The sequence below is a fragment of the Epinephelus lanceolatus genome, chromosome 1, assembly GCF_041903045.1.
Source record: "Epinephelus lanceolatus isolate andai-2023 chromosome 1, ASM4190304v1, whole genome shotgun sequence".
Classification (NCBI taxonomy): Eukaryota; Metazoa; Chordata; class Actinopteri; order Perciformes; family Serranidae; genus Epinephelus; species Epinephelus lanceolatus.
Genome location: NC_135734.1, coordinates 13516404 through 13537661, shown reverse-complemented (window position 1 = coordinate 13537661; position 21258 = coordinate 13516404). Strand labels below are relative to the sequence as shown.

General features: G+C 41.3%; 1 pseudogene across 1 annotated transcript; it reads left to right on the top strand.

The window, feature by feature from the left end:
* Positions 1-10802: 10802 nt before the first annotated feature.
* On the top strand, positions 10803-12717 carry LOC117256971 (poly(A)-specific ribonuclease PARN pseudogene; annotated as a pseudogene). The gene has a single exon (XR_013487868.1). The product of XR_013487868.1 is annotated as a poly(A)-specific ribonuclease PARN pseudogene (transcript).
* Positions 12718-21258: the final 8541 nt, after the last annotated feature.

Genomic DNA, 21258 nt, shown 5'->3' with positions numbered 1-21258 from the left:
CTATGTATTTTATGAAATCTGGCAGAGACCAGAGAGGAGCTACATGGCGCTTGCTCTGGATGAGTGAATCTAAATTGCTGCATATCCTTGCCTAAATATTGCCGCTGTGTAAACCTTGCTATAAGAACAAGAATAATGTTGATACTGTGAGCTCCTGTAGGGTTTCTCTGTGTCGCTGAAGGGCAGCCACATAAACTTTGACTTAATGACCTTACTGCACAGGTGAACAACCAAATACAGCAAGCTACTGTTGTTTCTCATTTCCTATATGACCAGTCTAATGTGGAGCTGGGCGATGTTCAAAATATTAACCTGATATTTAACTTTTGTAATAAGCTACTGTATATGCTGACGTTATCTGATCTGGAATTTTTGGACAGACTACAGACAGAAACTATACAACCCCTCAGTTTTTAAGAAGAAATGAATGGCTCAGTTTGCTGAATCACATCACAGCCTGTTACACATGTAAGTGTGACTTAATCACTGGCATCGTGTTCTCTTTCAAGAGACAGGATATTGAAGAAACATCAAGTCAATGGAAATGTCAGATAAGTTTTAAACGATTTGTCCAATACTTCCCATCAGCCTCTGCCATACGTAGTATGCTGTCATGATAGATAAACTTTTTAAGTGTTGAACATCTGCATGTTAGCATTGTTATTGTGACCTTTCTTAGCATGGTAATGTTGGCATTTAGCTTAAAGCATCCCTATACCAAAGTACAACTAATAGCCTTTGACACAGACACTAGCATTGCTGTGGACGTATGATACATCCACACTAATAAGTTTTCATTTTTAAAACTGTGTTTTAAAACTGTGTTTTCAAATGAAAACAATCTCTATACACACAAGAACCCTTCTGAAAATAATACTAACACGCCTGAAAACGCATAGGCCTATCACATGGCCATTCATGTGCACTGGGCATGTAAGTGCCAGTGTAAACAGGAGAAAATACAACAGGGGAAGAACAGCAAATCTTTAGGGTCTTCATGCTGTTTACAAGGTCAAGAATAAACTCTGGACCTAAATTTTTAAGCTTACATGAAAAACAAGTTCTTGCATGCTGTAAAACAAGTACATGCTTGACTTAAAAGGATCTTTTTCGCAGTCTTAGAACACAATTAAGCCCTTTAAACTCTCTCTCTCTCAAACTCTGCAATCACTCTCAGTGCCCTCTGAGCTGGTAACTGCTTTGAAGGACGCTCTCGAACTGCTTCAGATTTGATCACGTAATTGGAGAGCTGAACAGCCACTTATTCTCACTCAGCTTGGCTCGATTTGAGTCGTGGTGGTTTCTGTCACAGCAGCAGGTCAAACCCTGTCTCACTAATTTGGATGACTAAATACAGATTAAAAGAAACTTAATGCAGATGGTACGATGGTAAAAATACACAGGCCTTGGATAAATGTTAAAATGTAAATGCTGTTTGACTTTTAATACAGTCATGTTATAGTCAATGGTAGAATATAAACCAATCCAGCTAAAATGTTTAAAACTATAATTTTATTGTTGTAATAATTTACAGCCTAAAACCCAAAGTTATTATATTGGAAGATTTAGATTTTCATAAAACACTAGAAAGCAGACTGCGGATGCAAAAACCCACTGCTTTTTACAAATAATCAGAAACACCTGCAGACTTATATCAATGAGGAGAGGGCGTATTCAGCAGATAATTGCAAAATATTGGTAATAAGCTGCGTAAGTTTCTGATTTAGAAATTTCTGTTTGTGATCTGTATCATGATTATCATAACTATTATTGCCACAGGTTTTCTATAGATTGCAATACATCAACTTTTCCATGCATTTACAGATAATATCTGGAATAAAGAAATAACACAAGCTGAACAGTACAACACTTTCTGTAAAATATTACCGACAATTAGTTATATGACATTTTTCAGTAAAATACAAGCTATCAATGAGCTTTTCTTAAGAAACTATCAAGTGAACCTATATGGTTGTAAGCCTTCATACCTGTAAGATATATTAGAAAAACTGACACTTAGAAGCATGTCAGATATTAAATGTATTTATTTATTTTCCAGTTTATTAATCTTCTCCTTCTCTGGTGGTAAGCAACTGGAGTTTTGCATACATTACTGCCACCTAACCATGGATGTATTTTCCAGTATCAAATGCATAACTGCAATGCATTGTGGGTTAATATGCACCACAGAGTGACCATCGTTTTTGGCACCGGCTGTTGATTGTTATGACGGCCCAAAATTCCAAAGCCCCATTAGTCCAAAAAAATGTCCTGTTGGACCAAAAGCCAATTTCTGTGGCAGCCCTATACTTAAAAAACAAACACCCATTACTCCATAGTTGTATTTCTACAAAGATACACACTCCCTGCAGTTAGACAACCTGATTGCCAGTAAAAATATTTTCTTTATACATTAGTGTAAACTATCGAACACTATATTTGTCAACAATGCTGTGGTGAATGTGTGCTTAGTGTAGGCACAAAAACCACTTGGTCATGGTTAGGAAAATATCATGTCTTGGCTTAAAGCAACCACGTTTGGTGGCACTAAAGTTGCTGAAAAGCAGGGACGGGTTGATGAAAAACATTTGGGTTTAGTGGCTCAAATGTTGCTGAGAAATGCACAAAGGTTAAGTAAAAACACCAGGGATCGGTGCCTCAAATGCCGCTGGGAATGTGATACTAACTGCAGGGAGTGTGTATTTTTGGAGAAAGGGTCTTTAGAGTAATGGGTGTTTGTATTTGGGTTAATGAGATGTCGAGGAAAGGGCTTTCAGTCCAGTGGGACATTTTTTGGACTAAGGGGGCTTTTTGGAATTTTGGACCATTGGAACAAAGGCATGGCACAATTATTGACTTGCTCCCTTAGCCGTCCAAGGGTTAATCTCACCAAGTTCACTTCAGTTTTTCAGACTTATGAAACAACACTTATAATGGCAGTGAGGGTTCAACAAAGACCAAGTGCTGAGAGGAAGTCAACGAGGCCATGTTGAATAACTAAGAAGAGCAGCCTAGGAATGAGCGAGGCACTGCTAAACCATTACAGGTTATCACCATACTGATATCGTCCTTAATTTCACCACTGTTGTCTGATTGTTGCTTTTTTACAAATTGTGATGTTAGTATCCTTATTTGGCAAGTATCAGAGGTTCTTAGGAGTGTGCATGTTTTCATGACAGCTCTTTGAAAGTTTCTGGTAGTTCACATCACAACAAATTAAAATGTGCAAAGGCACGACATCTCATGACTTGAAAATTACATAACTTGTATGTAGTGGTGACCAGGTAATTTAGGCTGGCCTAGTCTTTGAGTAAATTCACCCATGACCTGGAGTCACAGCCACAATGGTGTCATTGACAGGTTGAGATGACTGAGGTGTTTTTTCTTTGTCATCCATCAAATTCATTCAAATTGAAATTATTTATTTTGCTGTTGAATGGCGGTGAGTACTGTGAATTGACATTTACGGGCTGCATAAATCACTCTTTCAGGTTTCATCATTGGATTTTTTGAGAAAGAACCATTTGAGTGCATAATGCAGAAAAACACAGAAGAAAACACAGAAAAGTTTGGAATTGTGCACTCTTATTTCTTATTGCAACAAGTGGAGCTTGGGGCTAGCCAGGTTTACACTAAATTAATATTTGAATCAGTAACACATCCGTACAGTTACTCTTTTTTGAAATTGTCATCGTTGTGAATTTCATTGATTCAGTTTGGTTGTTTGTACATTATGTCCTAACTCTGCTAACCCCACCACTCCCACTGCCTGCCTTCCCGTCAGTAGATTCACTTCACCTCCTAATCCTACTCATGCACCTGTTCCTCATTCCCTCATTAGCTCCCTAATATATTTACTGGCCCAGTACTTCCACTAGCTCTCTCCCAGACTGTGTTTGCACTACATGCCTTAGCTTTCAAGTGCTCTAATTATTCTGTTTTTGATCCTGATCCACGCTGCCTGTGTTTTTCAGATTCCCCCTCACACTGACCCCTTCGTACTGTGTTTGGCTGCCTGGATCTAATGAACACTTTTTACATCTGTTCTTTCTGTCTTTGAAATGTGACAAAAGTATGAACTATCTGAATGGTATTATTGTTCTGTTTGTGTGAATGTGTGCCACTCCATTTAATGCAGGATTGTCAGTTCCCATTTGTGCTTTTATGGCCACTTAGTGGTATTTTGACATTTTCATAATGCACACAAACAAGTGCTCTCTTTAGTGATTTTCAAGAACATGGTAAACTGGAACTGCAGTGTGATAGTGAGGACACACTGAGCCTGTTTAGACCGGCTATTAAGATGTGTTTTGGGTGATCCGCTCAGAAGTGGACAGCACTAAATACAAGTGTAAATGACCACCAAGACTCATTGCGATGCGATCACTTAGACCACTTGCCAAGGTGGTCTGGGATGCATTTGATCACATATCTTTTGCAGCGTAAACACTATCTTCATTGATGCAGGACATGGTTATTGTTTCGGTGATAGTGCACTAGTGCTCTGTAAGTTACTCCATCTTATCCTGAGTTGGACAAAGTGTTGCATGATCATCTATCATTTTGCTCTATGGGAGGAGACGTGTTGAATTTTGCTGAGAGAGAGATATCTCAAGCTGTACTGACACAACCATGAACGTGACTGGCAAGCATGCTACTGATCATTGGGCAGTGACGAAATCTGAACATAAGTAGTCAGGTGGAGCCGCATGATAGGCACGTGTAAACAGAGATGTGTCTCCCATGTGTCGAGGCTGTTGCCACAGAGCAGCATTTGTTCTTTGGTTCAGGGTTTGTGTGCTGTGCTTCTTCATAGACTGTGTGTGCCACTGGGTTAGCTTCTAACAAGAATCAGTAGCTGTGTGGTGGCTTGTTACTCTCACTGCAACAGTATTTGGGTGGGTAGTGCGTGCCCTGTGGCATTCACATGAACCCCAGGACCCAAGGTTTCCCAGCAGAACATTGCATTGTAATGAGATGATCAATGTTAATGTTGTTGCTGATTAGTGTACACCTCTGCAGCCCCCATGGCAGGGACGATTTAGAGGACAACAGCGAGCCAAAAAATCACAGTTGTAAACAATGCTTTGATTATATCTGTTTTCCTTTTGGGTGTGCCCTGATATTGGACATTCTGTTTGCTCACTAGCATAACACTTAAATGCAATAAAGCTTTTGTCAGTAATTTTTTATTACATGCATGCTTTTCCTGCTGTGACAAGTCAAAATGTCTGCTGAGAGAAAGACCTTTTGATGAAGCCAAGACTAACAGCGGAGAGGTTGGAGCTAATTAAACATCAGGATTTATGTGTGTTGTATTCATCAGCCTTTTAAAATACTTCTAAGAATCTCAATCAAAGTTTAACTGAACAGTTCAGTTCAGAGAGGCTGCAGTTTTTTAGACATCAAAGACACAAGACCCTCCCTTAACACAGACAGAAAACCTGAGAGCAAGACAGACTTTGCTCAGTTTTGCTTGATGAGTAGCATGTATTCTTTCTCTTGTCAAGCTACCGGGCAAATATGTGACCTTTGTACTTTACATTTGAAATTCCTGTCTGAAAGCATTTTTTCAAACCTGAACTGAACTTGCTAGCAACCTGGTCTTACAGTAAGTCAATTAGGATCCTATTTCATGGTGGACACACAAATTCCTTGGACAATATCACACATTAGGTAGGAAAGAGCCAGAAAGTTTGCTTAGGGTCAGAGAGAGGGGTGGTTGATGGGTCAAACAAACACAGGACTTTCACTCAGAAGACTGCTGTTTGTGTCCTAAACACATTCTTACTCCGACCTTGTCACATATCAATGTTTGGTCATAGAATTTCCATGTCCACATATGACGTGCAAGGTACCCTGGGTGTGTTGGTTGTTGACACTCTGGGGAGCTGTGTCAAGTTCTGCCTGTTACATGCATTGTCTTCTTTTATAATACCCTTTTTACAGGAGATTTAGCGTTTACATACAGTCTCTTTCGGTACAACACTGAGACTTGACTTTTTTTTCCTCCAACAACTAATGCACGTGGTTGGGTTTAGGCAACAAAAACATGTGGTTAGGTTTAGGAAGAAACAACATGGTTTGGTTTTATAATCTACCAGGACGTGAACATGGCTCTCCCAGTTGAAGGTTGGTGTTGGACCCATCCATCACCTCTACCACCCACCCTACTCAGACTTTCGCCGCCTTAACTTTTGTCCTTGTCCTGCCGCATCTCCCCCAATGCTGCCGAGCACCATTAAATTATAGGAGTCACTGGCCGCGTATCATGTCGACGTTAAAGGATAGCTTTTTTTCATCAGTGTCTGATGCTGCAAGTCAGTGCCCAAGTGCCGGATTTCGGCAACTTTGGGGTGAGACAGGGTCGGTGTCCTATAGGACATCCAAAGCCAATGTTAATTTTATTTTTCACTAATCTAGTTATGTACGTTATGTACCAGTGTTACGTGATGTTACATAGTCACGTGATGTTATGACCAAGCACCTATGCAAACTGCAACTTTAACTACATGTTTAAAACTGTGACTGTTAGTAATTGACTTTCCATTGGCATTGTTAATGTGGTGCCAGCATGTGTATTTTATGGCAGCATATTACATGGCAGCATCATGTAACGAGATGTTAAGAGGTTGTGGTCATTTCATGTATTTCAATGAGATCAGGGGCCAGATTTCCGTATTAGAAAGCCGTGCATAGACCTGATTCTGTTTTTGGCTGTTTGCCTTTATTTAATAGGACAGCTTCAGAGTGAATGGGGGGAGAGAGAGAGAGGGAATAATATGAAGCAAAGGGCCACAGGTTGGAATCGAGCCCGGGCTGCTGTGGCAGGGTCACAGCCTTTGGTACATGGGGCTCTTGCTATACTTTGTTAGCAACTGGGTGCCTCCTGATTCTGTTTTATAAATCTCAATCATAGTGGCACTGGGCACATGTGCATGGTCCTTATTGCCACACCCACAGTTTGCCCTAAATGGATGTAAAAACATCCTTAAACATACTGTATGTCTGCATATCAATACTTGTTCTCCACCACACATTAGATCTGTCAATGAGGAATGCGGTAAAGAAAGTGAAACTTCTCTCAGCAGTGTCAGAGTAGCTATCATCATGAGATTAAACATCAGAAGGATGATCAATGATTATTACTCATGTTCAAACAGACTTTAAAAAAGTGCTTCGTAAGATAACATTAAACGATCACTAACATGGAGATGACTGCAGATAAAAATAATGATGAAATGTGTAACTAAATTATTTGAAATTAAATGTATGAATGTGCCTTTGGCTGGTATTTTACAGAGCGCTGTACAGCTTGCAGTAATAACAAAATATGTGAAGATTGGCAGACAACCTAAAAACAATGTTATCCATCCTTCAACTTATATTGAATCTGCTCCCTATCATATCCCCTGCAGTTATCCCAGCTAGAAGCACGTGTACTCCTGGTGTGCAGAAAGCACAGTGCACACATTTTCACCGCACATGCTTCCTTTTTAAATACTAGTTGTGTGGGAAATAGTGTATGCATGGTTTTTATGTGTACATATTGTTTATGCATCTGGCTCCAGGTTGCTTGCGAGGCATGTAAGTACTTGTTCCAACATGAAACAGATCAACTTTAGTTCCACTGCTCATTTTTCACCTAGGTCATGTGAAAACATTCCCTTTTCCATGAGGTGCCGGCTCCACAGTTTGAGAACCACTGGATTAGGTAATCATGAAGTACTGTTGCACAATACTCACTATGGTGCAGCACTTAAAAAGTTGTTTATTAATTTAAACTGCGCCTTAACGCCAAAATTAAACCTCCTGAAGACCTCATGCCTAACTATACTACACTTTGATTTTTGCTCCTTGTGGTCATGGCTGCAACTGTGACAGACTCCCTATAGATTTTCAAATGACTTTTTCCTGACTACCGATAAAACTTGACAGCTTGATTGGCATTCACCAGAGAACACGAGAATTTGAGGGTCCGCCACTGGCGCCTTCTCTTCACAGATGAGAGCAGGTTAGCACTGAGCACATGTGACAGGCGTGAAAAAGAGTTATGCTCTCTGTAACATCATCCAGCATGACCACTTTGGTGTTGGGTCAGTGATGGTCTGGGGAGGCATGTCCTTGGTGGGGGGGTCGCGCAGACCTCCATGTCATAGCCAACGGTAGCCTGACTGCTGTTCAGTACCAGGATGAAATCCTCAGAGCGATTGTCTGACCTTAGGCTGGTGCAGTGGGCCCTGCATTCCTCCTAGTGCAGGACAATGCCCAGCCTCATGTGGCCAGAGAGTGTAGGTAGTTCCTGGATGACGAAGGCATTGATGCCATTGTCTGGCCTCTTATTCCCTGACCTAAATCCAACTGGGCACCTATGGAACACTGTGTATCAGTGTATTGGTTGACACCAAGTACCGCCACAAACTGTCCAGGAGCTCACTGATGCCCTGATCCAGGTCTGGGAGGAGATCCCCCAGGACACCATCCGCAGACTCATCAGGAGCATGTCCAGATGTTGTCGGGAGTACATACAGGCACACAGGGGCCATACACATACTGAGTCACATCAAGAGTTGCAGTGATAAAATTCACACAAGTTGGATCAGCCTGTGATTTAAATTTTTCACTTTGATTTTCAGTGTGATTTTGAATCCAGCCCTCAGAGGGTTAATGATTTAGGTTTCCATTGACCATTGTTACATCATTTTGTTCTCAACAAATTGTACAATGTACATCAGTAAAGATTTTCAACTTGAATAATTTGCTCATAAAGTCTGATGTGTGATTTAAGTGTTCCCTTAATTTTTTTTTAACAGTTTATATTGCTATTGATATGAAATACATTATGTCCAGCACCAAAAATCGACTCAGATGGGTAGTCTGTGTTCTGTTATCAATACAGTATCCTATATCAGTAGATACCCAAACAGGTATACAAGGCAGACTACCAGTTTTCATGTACATACAACAGGTGTGAGACCAACAAATTAAAGGAATACATGAACCATATATTCTGTATGCCTTCATTCTTGCCATGCATCAAATAAACCGATTTTTTGTATGCATGTTTTATTCAATATAGTTTCTAAGCTTTAGAAATAAAACGAGTCCATACAGTCACTCAGTCCAACTTCTCATTATAATCAAACCAAAACATTTCAAGACTTTTGCTCTGCATTCTTACAAAGATGCACACAGTTCATCAAATAGAGTATAAACGTGCACTCAGAACACGGACTGAGATGGTCACAGGGCTTGCTGAAGCGTGCACTGCTGCGTCCTGCAGAACCAGACTCACTTGGGTGAAATAGCAACATAGCAGCATATTGTTGTGTTGTAACACTTGATTCAGAGTGACTCATTGTTTATTTCTCCTCTACTGATTTATCATTCCCAAACATATTTTCTTACTTACTACACTATAGTGTTCCTGTAAATGTTTTTCTAATCTTATGGAAGCAAAACAACGTTTCATTGTGAAAAGTAGCAAAGAGATCAAGAATGACAGAGTAGCATTTGACATAGCAATGATAAAGTGTGTCAAAGTACAGCGGGGAATATGAGTTTTGCACCCTTGTGCTTTGTGTCAAAGGAGTAGTTTGACATATTGAGAAATACAAGTCAGATGAGAAGATTGATGCCACTCTCGTGTCTCTGTGCCAAATAAAGAAGCTGCCAGGAGCCATATATCTTAGCTTAGCATTCTGAAAGTAGGGAGAGGTGGCTCTGTCAAAAGCCAAAACAATTTTTCCTGCAGCACCTCTAAAGCTCGCTAATAAACATGTCCTATTCCATTTGTTTAACCTGTAGGAAATCCAAAACGTATATAAATGAAACGCTGTGGTTTTACGGAGAGTTATGTGCTGGACTATTTCTTGGCTGAGCCACTGACCCCAGAATGAAACAGACTGATGTAACTGAACTTATAATATACTGATATATGTTTTAGAGATGCTGGAATGTGGATTTTGGTGTCCAATTGTTTCTTTAATCTAAACTTGGATGTACCTGTTAATTGCAACCCAATCCTGCAGGAACAAAAGGAACAGTTCACATGTCTCCAACATGACCAACACATCTGTAAGTACAACTGTATTTGAAAGAGAACAGATACACATTGTTGGTCAGATATAAATTTCATTTTCCATTTCTTCTGTTAACAAAGATCTCTGACTGAAAGGAGTGAAATGTCTTATCTAAACAATGCCAACGAAAAACTGACATGAACTTTGACCCAGTTATACTGATCTCAGCTGACTGCACGGAATGTGAAACTCTACATAACACACGCTCTGACAATTTATTGAATGGTTATTGATTGTTGCTTAAAGACACAGACTAGTGACTGAAATCTGCTGCAAACACTACATTCCTCATAGTGACTGAGCGCCGACGTCTCATGAGAGTTGAGAAGGTTGGAATAATTTTGTTATTCATCACACCCGGGCTGAGTGTGGGCAGGATCTGACTCAGGAAGAATCACAAGTTTGGATTGAATACAAAAACCTCTTACTGTGTTATGGCCCATGCTGCGATGGGGTCACTGACACCATGTATTTAATATTTTCTAGAAAAATAACTTATCCTCTGCCATCTTATTACCATAAGATCGCAGAGAAGCTTTGCATTTATTGAAGAAATGAAGACAGACCTCTGCACCTTGTGATTATAAGGTAGCTATAATCTAGCTAGCTATTGTCGTGAATTTGAACTTAAAGAAGCACTTGGTCCGAACGTGTACTGAATCATAACTTTATTGACCTCTTGCCAGCCGGGTTCAGTCATTGTGCAGGGATGGAGGTGTACAGCGCAATAGACGAGGCTGACTTCCTTGCCATCGATGGAGAATTTTCAGGGATAAGCGACGGTCCTAATGTCAGTGCACTCACCAACGGGCTGGACACACCGGAGGAGCAATACACAAAGCTTAAAAAGCACTCCATGGACTTTCTGCTGTTCCAGTTCGGATTATGTACATTCATGTACGACCAGTCAAAGTATATCACAAAGCCTTTTAATTTTTATATATTCCCGAAACCGTTCAACAGGACGTCCCCAGCCGTAAAGTTCATCTGTCAAAGTTCCAGTATTGACTTGTTGGCCAGTCAAGGATTTGACTTCAACAAGGTGTTCTGTCATAGAATCCCACACCTAAACCAAGAGGAGGAAGCCCAGCTGAGGGAGCAGACAGAGGAGAGAAGAAATCAGCATCCTAATGATGTAGGAACGCCGTCCTACGTCTCACCATCCTCCTCTAAAGGCCCTGCACACGTCCCTGAGGAACATAAAGACTTCATCAGCAGGGTGATAGAGAAGGTTAAGGCCCTCTTCAGTAACTCAGAGAAGACTTTGATCTTGGAGCCATGCACTGGGTTTCAGAGGAAGCTGATATACCAGACACTGAACTGGAAATTCCCCAAGGGGCTACATGTGGAAACTGTGGAAAGAGACAAGCAGGAGCAATACATCCAGGTCAGCAAAGTAGATGAAGAAGAGAGGAAGAGGAGGGAACAGCAGAAACAAGAGAGAGAGAGCAGGAGGAGCTAAATGATGCAGTTGGCTTCTCCAGGGTCATCCACGCCATCTCTAAATCTGGTAAACTCGTGGTTGGTCACAACATGCTCTTGGATGTGATGCACACCATCCACCAGCTCTACTGCCCTCTGCCAGAGGACTTTAAAGAGGTTACGATGTGTGTCTTCCCAAGACTTCTGGAAACAAAGCTGATGGCTTCCACTCAGCCTTTTAAGGAAATGATCATGAACACCTCTCTGGCAGAGCTGGAGAAACAGCTGAAGGAGAACCCCTTCAAGTCACCACAAGTTGAAACGGCAGAGGGGTTCCTCAGTTATGACACAGCCCAGGAGCAGCTCCATGAGGCCAGGTACGATGCCTACATCACTGGCCTCTGTTTCATCTCAATGGCCAACTACCTGGGCTCTTTCTTGACTCCACCAAAAGCATACATCTCTGCTTGCTCCAAACTAATTGAGCCTTTCTTCAACAAGCTTTTCCTGATGAGGATAATAGACATTCCCTACCTCAACATCACAGGACCAGATTTGCAACCTAAAAGAGACCATGTCCTGTACCTCACCTTCCCAAAAGAGTGGAAGACTAGTGACCTCTACCAGCTCTTCAGTGCCTTTGGAAACATCCAGGTTTCATGGATAGACAACACATCAACATTTGTGTCCCTGAGTAAGACAGACCAGGTGCAGATAGCTATGAACACCAACTGCTATGCAGAGAGTTACAGGATCCAGACGTATGCAGAATACACCCAGGGTAAGCAGCAGGACGAGGAGAAGCTCGGCCTGACACCAAAATCTTGGGGAGAGGACGGCTGGGTGAAACCTCACTACACCTCTGCTACTTCTGTTGGTTTTGGATACCCCAGGGGTTTGAAGAAATGCAGCATCAGCCCCGTTCAGGGAGAGCAGGGGCTTGGAGACACTCCAGTAACAGACGGCTGGAGTCACTACTCATACCCAGATAGCACAGGCAGCAAGAAGATGAAAACTGATGACAAAAGTGGGCAGGCAAATGCAGAACCTATTGAGAGCAAGACCTCAGAATGATGGCTCAAGACAGCAGAGCCATCAGATTCATCAGGGTCAAGTCCACTCCCTGATGATGAGAGGTAAACTCCTGAAGGCAGTGATGCTGAGGAGATGGTCACCTGGCAACAAGCTCCGACAGCCCACGGGAGGAAAGGTCAAAAGAGCAAGGAAAAGAAGCACTTGGTCCGACCATGTACTGAATCATAACTTTATTGACCTTTTGTTCTACTACCATAACATGGGAACCAACCCCCTCACACTCCCACAGCGCCCCCACATGTTCACATCACCTAGGACCTGTCATGCATTGAATCATACTATGAACCAATATGTATAATACCACAGCTATTATCAGAAGGCATATCTCATGTGGATGAACAACATCTTGAAATTTAAGATCTGTTCTTGTATTTTTTATAGATAAAGATAGAGATATAGATAAGAATTCTAAGTTCAGGACCTTTGCAGCTTAAACATCACCAGCTCAAAAGAATAGGCCAGTTGCATGGCAATGCTCAGTCCAGACATGGCATGAATATCAGAGGACTGAACGATGTAGAAATTTAGACAGCTGATATTACAGCCAAAGATTACATTAACAGTGGTGTGCACCAAATCTGTATTTTTCACCCAAAATTGTGGTACACTTAAAAATAAATACAACCTCATGTTGTGTCAATCACGTTTACACAAAGACCCCAAAACTTTCATTCATCATTAAAGGTCTTGAAAAGTCTTCAGTGAGTTGTTTGACCAAGAAGGAGTGAAGACAACATCCGGTGTCCTGCGGGAGACATTTGCAGTGAGAGTGTAGGTCAGAAGTGGAAAGAGGCCAGCAAGAAAAGGAAGTGGAAATATATGCAAGAAACATCCTTCTTGAAATCTTCCATGACAAATAGAAGGTAACATTAGCCTATTGAGAAATGCACAACAGTATTGATGATGCTTACAACACAGTGCAAACGAATAGCTGCACAGTATCATTTCATAACACAGGTGGCCGTGGTGCTAAATGGAAGATGCTGGTAGAGTGGCGACAGCCTTGGGAGGAGAAGCAAGGGAGCAAATGTGTTTTTACATTTTACGCCCCCCCTTGGTTGAAAATGGCGCGCTAAAGTGCCCTCTTGAGTGGCGAAAATGAGAGGATGTGCCCTATCAGCTGCCCTCTTGAATGATAAAAATGAGCGAATGTGCCCCTTTGGCTGCCCTCTTGATTAACAAAAACGAGAGGATGTGCCCTTTTGGCTGCCCTCTTTAGTGATCAAAACAAGATGATGTGCCCTATTGGATGAAAACGAGTGGATGTGCCCTATTGGATGAAAACGAGTGGATGTGCCCTTTTGGCTGCCCTCTTGTCCCCATGTCATGCAGTAGGCGCCCTTTTTTCCTTTTCACCCCTGCCCTTCAGACATCCTGAGTCTGTCACTGGTGTGCAAGGTTTCTGTGTGTAATGATTTTTTATCTGATAGCAACTATTGGATTGATTGCCATGAAATTTACAACAGATATTCAAAGTCCCTAAGAGGATACATTATAACTTTGGTGATCTGCTCACTTTTCCTCTATAGCACCACCAGCAGGTCAAAGTTTTCACTTATGCTGTGATATATATTTGAACATCTACTTGATGGATTAGCACAAAATTTTGTACAGATAACCATGGTACCCGGGCCCTGTATCCTACTGACTTAAGTTATTCTCTGAATTTTCCTTTAGTGCTACCATGAGGTTTTTATTAAAGTATCTCAACATCTATTGGATGGACTGCTGTTAAAAATTATCTTTGAATATAGATATAAAACCTGGGAACACACACTTTAGAAAGACAAATGAAAGAAACCCTCAATGAGAGATTGCACTGAGTTAGAAACGCTATAGTGGAACAAAGAGCTGCAACGATTATTCAAGTAGTTGTCAGCTATTAATCAGAGTTTTGAGTTATTTTTTGAAAAAAAGAAAAGTCTTTTTTAATTTTTTTTTTTATTCCAGCCTCTTATAAATGTGAATATTTTCTGGTTTCATTACTCCTATATGACAGTAAACTGAATATCTTTGGGTTGTGGAGAAACAAGCCATTTGAGGACAACATTTTGGGCTCTGGGAAACATTGATTGATATTTTTCACCGTTTTCTGACATTTTATAGACCAAACATCTATTTGATTAATCAAGAAAATAATCCACAAATTAATCGACAATGAAAATAATCGTTGGTTGCAGCAATAGTGGAACAGCTGCTTTAAAGACAGTGGTGTCAGGGCTTTGGCTCTATATATAGTTCCTCTGTCACATAATACATACCTAATCATTTACAGTGATCTGTTGTTAAAAATAAATACAGTCAATAGAGGGGTTATTTTCCACACAGCAAGTATTCTTTCGGAGCCAAATATAGACTCAACCTATACAGAGATATGGACAGCTGATTTTCACAGAGGAAGGGTTCACTGCAGGGTTGTTTAACAGTGTGAATTCCCTGATGACTGATAAGTATGATTCACGTTGCAAAATTGGATCTCAGGAATGAAAAGCAAATGTTTTTGTATATTTTTCATGCCTCAGCAAGATAAATACCTTCACACTGAGTAATCTGTGGTTGTGTCTGTGTGAGCCTGAGTATGATTATGTATTATTTCTAAATACACTATATGGCCTTCTGTTTAACGTCACCATTAATGTAGCCTTATTGTCAAGGATTTATCACTGTGGTCAAGACCACACAGGTTCTAACTACTACTTTAGAGTCAATCAATGGACAAGTGCTGAGGAGGTCTGATGGGCCCCATACTAAGTGTTTTGCTAAGATCATTTTCCCATTGGATCCATGTGGAATGGGGGCTCTAATAGCAGGCCATGCATTCGTGCTTTTCAAGGTAACCTATGAGATACATTCCGTATCACCCAGCGGGCGCAGCACTCCAGACATCATTACGCCTGTGTGTTTTCTGTCAAAATATCACAAGGCCCCAGGGTAAGAAGCCAGCTGACAGAAAATAAATGCAATTGAAGATAAGATCTACAAATCCTCCATTAGTGAAAATGCAGTTCTTAAATGACTGAACTGTGGAATTACAACATGTTTGGGTGAGGTTTAAACCGAACATCTCTTGACCTACTTTAATGCAGTGGCAGTTACACAAGGCCAACATGAAACTTGCTGAGCACAGTTAGAAATTGAAAAGAGGGTATAGTTGAGTGATCCCCAGTGAAAAATGTTTGTTTTATTGTTAGAAACCACCACCAACAGACGGGAATGGTTTTCCTACTTCTTTGGAAAAAAAACAAATTCACACAAATTACTATTCTGTTTCCATAACCTTTCCATGACCTCATCACATATCTACATTTGAACATGGACTTTCATCATATGACGTGCAGGGTATCCTGAGTGTGTTGGTTGTTGATGTTCTGGGGCGCTATGTCAACTTCAGCCTGTTACATGCATCTTGTTTTTTCAAATACAGTTCCATTTTCACAGGAAATGTACTGTTTGCATACAGTCTCTTTCAAAATACAGGCACAACATTGGTATAACACAGCAAGTTTTTCCTTTCACAATTAACGCACATGGTTATGTTTAGCTAAGACATGCACCAGGTTGAATTAGGAAAAAAACAACAACAGGGTTTGGCTTTACAATCATACAGGAAGTGAACACGCCTTCCGGGTGAAAGTTAGTGGTTGGTGGACCGATCAACAACCCCTCCCACCCACTCTACCTGGACTTTTCGCCTCTTACATTGTTGTCCTGCTGAGTTTCCTCCTGACACTGCCAGGCAGGCGCTGTTACTCAATGACGGCAACTGGCCGCGTATCAAGCTGACGTAAAAGGACAGCTTTTTTTGTTGGTATCTGATGCTGGAAGTCACTGCCCAAGTGTCGGTATTTGATGACTTCAGAGTGAGACTGGGCTGTCCATGACCAAATTTCATTCCAGGCTTAGAAAATGAGTTGTCCCTCAGTGATCTCAGGCTTAAAACAAACACAGTTATGGCTACACGTTACTGCCTTTGAGGCCGCCATCGCTCACTTTCCCAAAATTGGAGATATTAGAGATCAGTTTTGTGAAGCACAACAAAAACACATGGAGCAGTGCTGGGGTTAGAGGTGTAAAAATGTGGAAAATAAATTGTCATTCATCGAAAAACAACCATGCAGTCTATTGGGATACTCCAGTATTTGAGTATAACTTCATGGAAATTACATTTCTGTCACTTAAAAGACAGTGTTCCATATTTCTTCTGCCTGTCTATAAGCCCTACATTCCCTGTGGTACCTGTGGTAGCATGGGGGATATTAACCGCATAGCAGGAGCTTCATTCAGTGTTGGACATATGGAATGTCCAACACTGGAGACACTTTCATGTATAGCTGACTGTGTGGGGATAGAATAATCTGTAAAAAACACTTATACAATTTTGTGCACACGTCAGTGTTTTGTGAGCATATGGAAATGTACAGTAATAAGGACCACACATGTGTGTGCATGTGTGCGTTTCCTCAGGCTGCTTTCATTTCTACCAAGTCTGTTTTGGTAGGTTAGCAGGCAGAGCCGTCTCTGTTTTTTTGTCTCTCAGTTGTTATTTGAGCAGACAGATCAGATAACAGTGTCATTAACAGGACTTCCTTTTGGCCTTGTGCCCTATACAAAATGTACCATGTAACATTAACCACAGGTTTAATGCTAGGTAGTGAGCAACATGCTAATGTACTGATATTTTCTGTGTTCTTAGCTGAGCTGAAGGTCTAATGATCCCCCCCGCCCCCAAGGGAGGGAAATGACGAGCCTACCAAGTAGGCCCACAAATACTTCTAAAGCCTACTGATTACAGTAACATGCTGTATCTAGTTTGTTTTAGCCACACACAAATTGAAAAAGTAAAGACATCAAGTTAAGGTTCAATGTAGAGCGATAATTATATTTTGATAAACAACAGCTTGATGTGTTTCCTGGAGTAATACAGTGGAGACGCTGCACAGAAGTGCTGGGCAGAGATATAAACTGTTAAGACGTTGTCAAAAAATAGTTACACCATGCAACTCCGTCTAAAACCACAAATTGTCATTTTTATAGTTTCTAAACCTTTGGAGAGCCAAGCTTAATACTAAACTAAGATGATCCACTGCTGCTTCTAGCTCTGTAGTTCAGGGTTTTCCACGCATTCATTTAGCTGGATCATTCGTTAGAAATGCTTTTGGAATAAATATGCTGTTTGAGTCTTCATTGCACCACAGTCTCAGAGTGCAGGGCATACTTCAGGCACAGACAGAGGAGTGAAAGTGAAACTTAACTGTTCACTTGCCTCTGCAGCAGCTGCTCCTCTCATCCATTATGATCAGTTATCAACCACGCAGCTCAAACTCCACAAACTGCCGCTGAGGAATAAAAGAACTCATGAAGAGTTTCACCTGCGATTCATTCACAGACCCACAAAAACCACAGAGAGAGGACAGAAAGGTAAAATGGAATGAGTGCATACAGTAAAAGGTAGAAATCTGGGCATGAAAATCACAGGAATGCAGGAAATTAAGTGTTTGGTGCCAAAATTTGCTGGCAGAGGACCCCCAGACTTCCTGTTTCACGCATACGCCCCCCCCCCCCCCCCCCCTCCGCTGTGTGATAATTCTCAGCAAGAAGGCATATTTCCTGTGACCCCTGGGAGTGGAGCCGCAGTTAAAAAAATCCCCAAAATACAAATAGCCTACATCTGAAATACATATGAATCCTACATGTTATTATTAACAAAAATAAATCAGCCTACTCGTAAAGACAACTTACAGCTTACAATTAAATAATTAACTGTTACCCATGAATCCCTGTGCAATCATATGAGCTAGCTAATGGTAAATCACTGTGCAGGACTTATATCTACATGGCAAGCTGAACTAATAAGCTAACATTTATGTACTACTAGTCCATACCTATTGGTAGCTTTGTCACCTTCTACCTATGCCAATCCTCAATGCCTATGTGCAGTTTCACATAGATTGACCACATCAGTGAGTAGAAAAACGTGGGACAGACAGAATGACTGACTGACAGAATGACACACTGACAGTTTCCGTGATTATGTACAGCATACCATACCATGACTTAGTCATACCAAAAATTAGAAAAAAAAAACAAAAAACATTTGTCCTCAGGGGGAGCCACAGCGATTGGTCGCAATTGAGCCATTTCTAAGCATTTTTCTGTTGTTATAGCGCCAATTAGAGTTAAATTTCTCCAGTCACCTTGAGACGTCCTGTTCTACATATCTACCAAGTTTAGTAAAAATCCATATGGCGGTTAGGCCTAGATAAGAAATTAGCTCTCTAGTGTCCCCATTTTGTTTGATGGGGTCAATAATGGAGGGGTCCCCTCAGATTATGTGTGGCCATATGCCTACAAAGTTGCGTGGTGATCGGTGAAACCCTTGAGATGTTATACACCTTTATATAATGAGCCACGCCCTCTGCAATATTCATTGCCTTATAGAAGCTCAGTTTTAGTAAGTTTTCCAACTTTAGCCAAGAGGGAACTTTAGATATTGGTCCCTAGAAGCCACCAGTGAAAGTGCAGAGGTCGAAGCTAATGCACGAAGCCGTGCCACAACTGCTGTTAACTTAGCAGCTTAAGGCAAGGGCAGACAAGACAAGACCAACTAATATTCAGAGAAAGTAGTAGTGAGTCCCTGCTCTCTTTGAGCTAAGGGGTTCTTGGCCTGAAAAATATTAAAGTGACTGTACAACAGTATTAGTGTTGTTGTGAACAGGGCTGGGCAGGCAACCTAGTTTTTGATCTTGGATGTAAAAAATGCGAAGCAGTGTTTTTTCAAGAGCAGGAGACTAAGCTGCATATGGGTATGATTTAAACCACAGACACATCAACCTGCAGCAAAAAATGACCGGTGGGCCCTCATTATTCCCCATTCTCTCAGTGCAATTTCATGTCCCCTTAAAGTACTTAACCACAGAGCACACAGCAGACACTTCAGAGCATCATTACATTTTGCCCACAGCCACAAACAAATAGTCCTCCTTGGCTAGAAAACCACCTGGCATCATTTGTTTTAAATAAAGAATCATCTGAGAATATGAACTATAAGTGAGGCAAAGTGGCGGGCATCACTTGTTTTGGATCAAACCCTGCTGACAGTGCCAATTTGTGGCAAGATGAGCTGCTTGAACTGCACACTGTTAGTTATTTTACAGTTTATATTGTCAATAATGCCCCCCAGACAGTTTTACCCCTGGGAAATTATTAGGAAGTCTTTAACAGCTTTAAGGCTCCACAAGGTCACGTTTCCCAGTTCAAAAGAGGAACAAAGTGCAGCACACCAGGCAGGTTTGAAACATCAGAAAGCAAAAGCTGATTCCAAAAGACAAAAAACAAGCAAACAACAGAGGGAGCAGGCTGAAGTAAAATAAAGTACCAATGAAAAACACAATACAAAATTGGGAACCAATCAGTAGTCAAGGAACACAGGGAGGAATCCAGCAACGAGCACAGGAGACCAGCTGATAAAATGGGATTACAGAGACCAAATACACAAGAAAAGGAGGGTGATAACGAGGGACAGGTGACAGCAGGACAGATGAGGAACAGGTGAAACAAATCAGGATGAGGCAGACAATCACTAAGATAGGAAGTAAAACCAGACATTACACATGAAAAGTGGACCTAAAAAATAAAACAGCAAACAGACTGAACATAATGAATAACACATGAAAAAACACAGTTTTAAGGTTATGTGTGGCAGCACACCGGTAAGGTAAGACAACACGTTTACATGTCGTTTTCTGTATGTTCTCTGATATTTATCCTAACGATATGAGGCGGTCTTTGTGGAGAAAAAGCTTGTTTAGTGGACTAACTTTGCACTTGAAGGGATGCCCGTTCACTTACGTTTTAACAGGTCTGACGCTACTAATGCGCCTCGGCTGTATCTAGGCTAACGGCTAACATGCTAACTGTTATTTTTTGTCACGAGTCACCTGAAACAAATTTAGGACGATAGGAGACAGGTTGAAATAAACCGAAATTTCCCTTTAAATGGAGGACCACACATATGTTTTGCCCTGTAAGAGGGAAACCACGCCACCAAATAAAAGAAAAAGATCAGATAAGCGAGGACGGGACAAAACGCGAGTGAATATCGGCGTTGCTTATTCCAGGTGGAAATAACTCCTGAAGGAGAAGGATTTCACAAAGGATGCAGAGGTTGCCTGCTTTCTGCTAGACAGGTAATTCAATCTGATATTTTAAAATCATTTTGGCTTCATGTTTGCAACGACTTTTCCCTCTAGTCTAAGTTCAAGTGACGGCTACGTTTACGTGCTAATGTTATCCTAGCCTTGGCTAACGTTATCCCAGAGCTACAGCTAAATGGTTAGCCTAGCCTACAGCCTAATCTGTTGATTCCTCTCGCGCTGCTGCGAAGGCTGCCGCCCTCTCCTCCTCCTCTTCCCTCTGGGTAGCCAAGACACACCTCTTCGCCTGGCCCGTTCCTGCTCCGCCTCTACCCCTTGCCTCCTTCCTCTCCCTGGTCTTCCTCCTCTCCCTCTCCCTCTTCCTCATCTCTCTGTGTCCTGTGGAAGAACACTCTGGAAACACATGTATTATAATCGTACCAACCTATATTTGCCGCACTGTGCCATGACTATCACATAAAACGTGTTATTTTAGCATTATTGTGCTATTAATGTTTGCTCCTGTT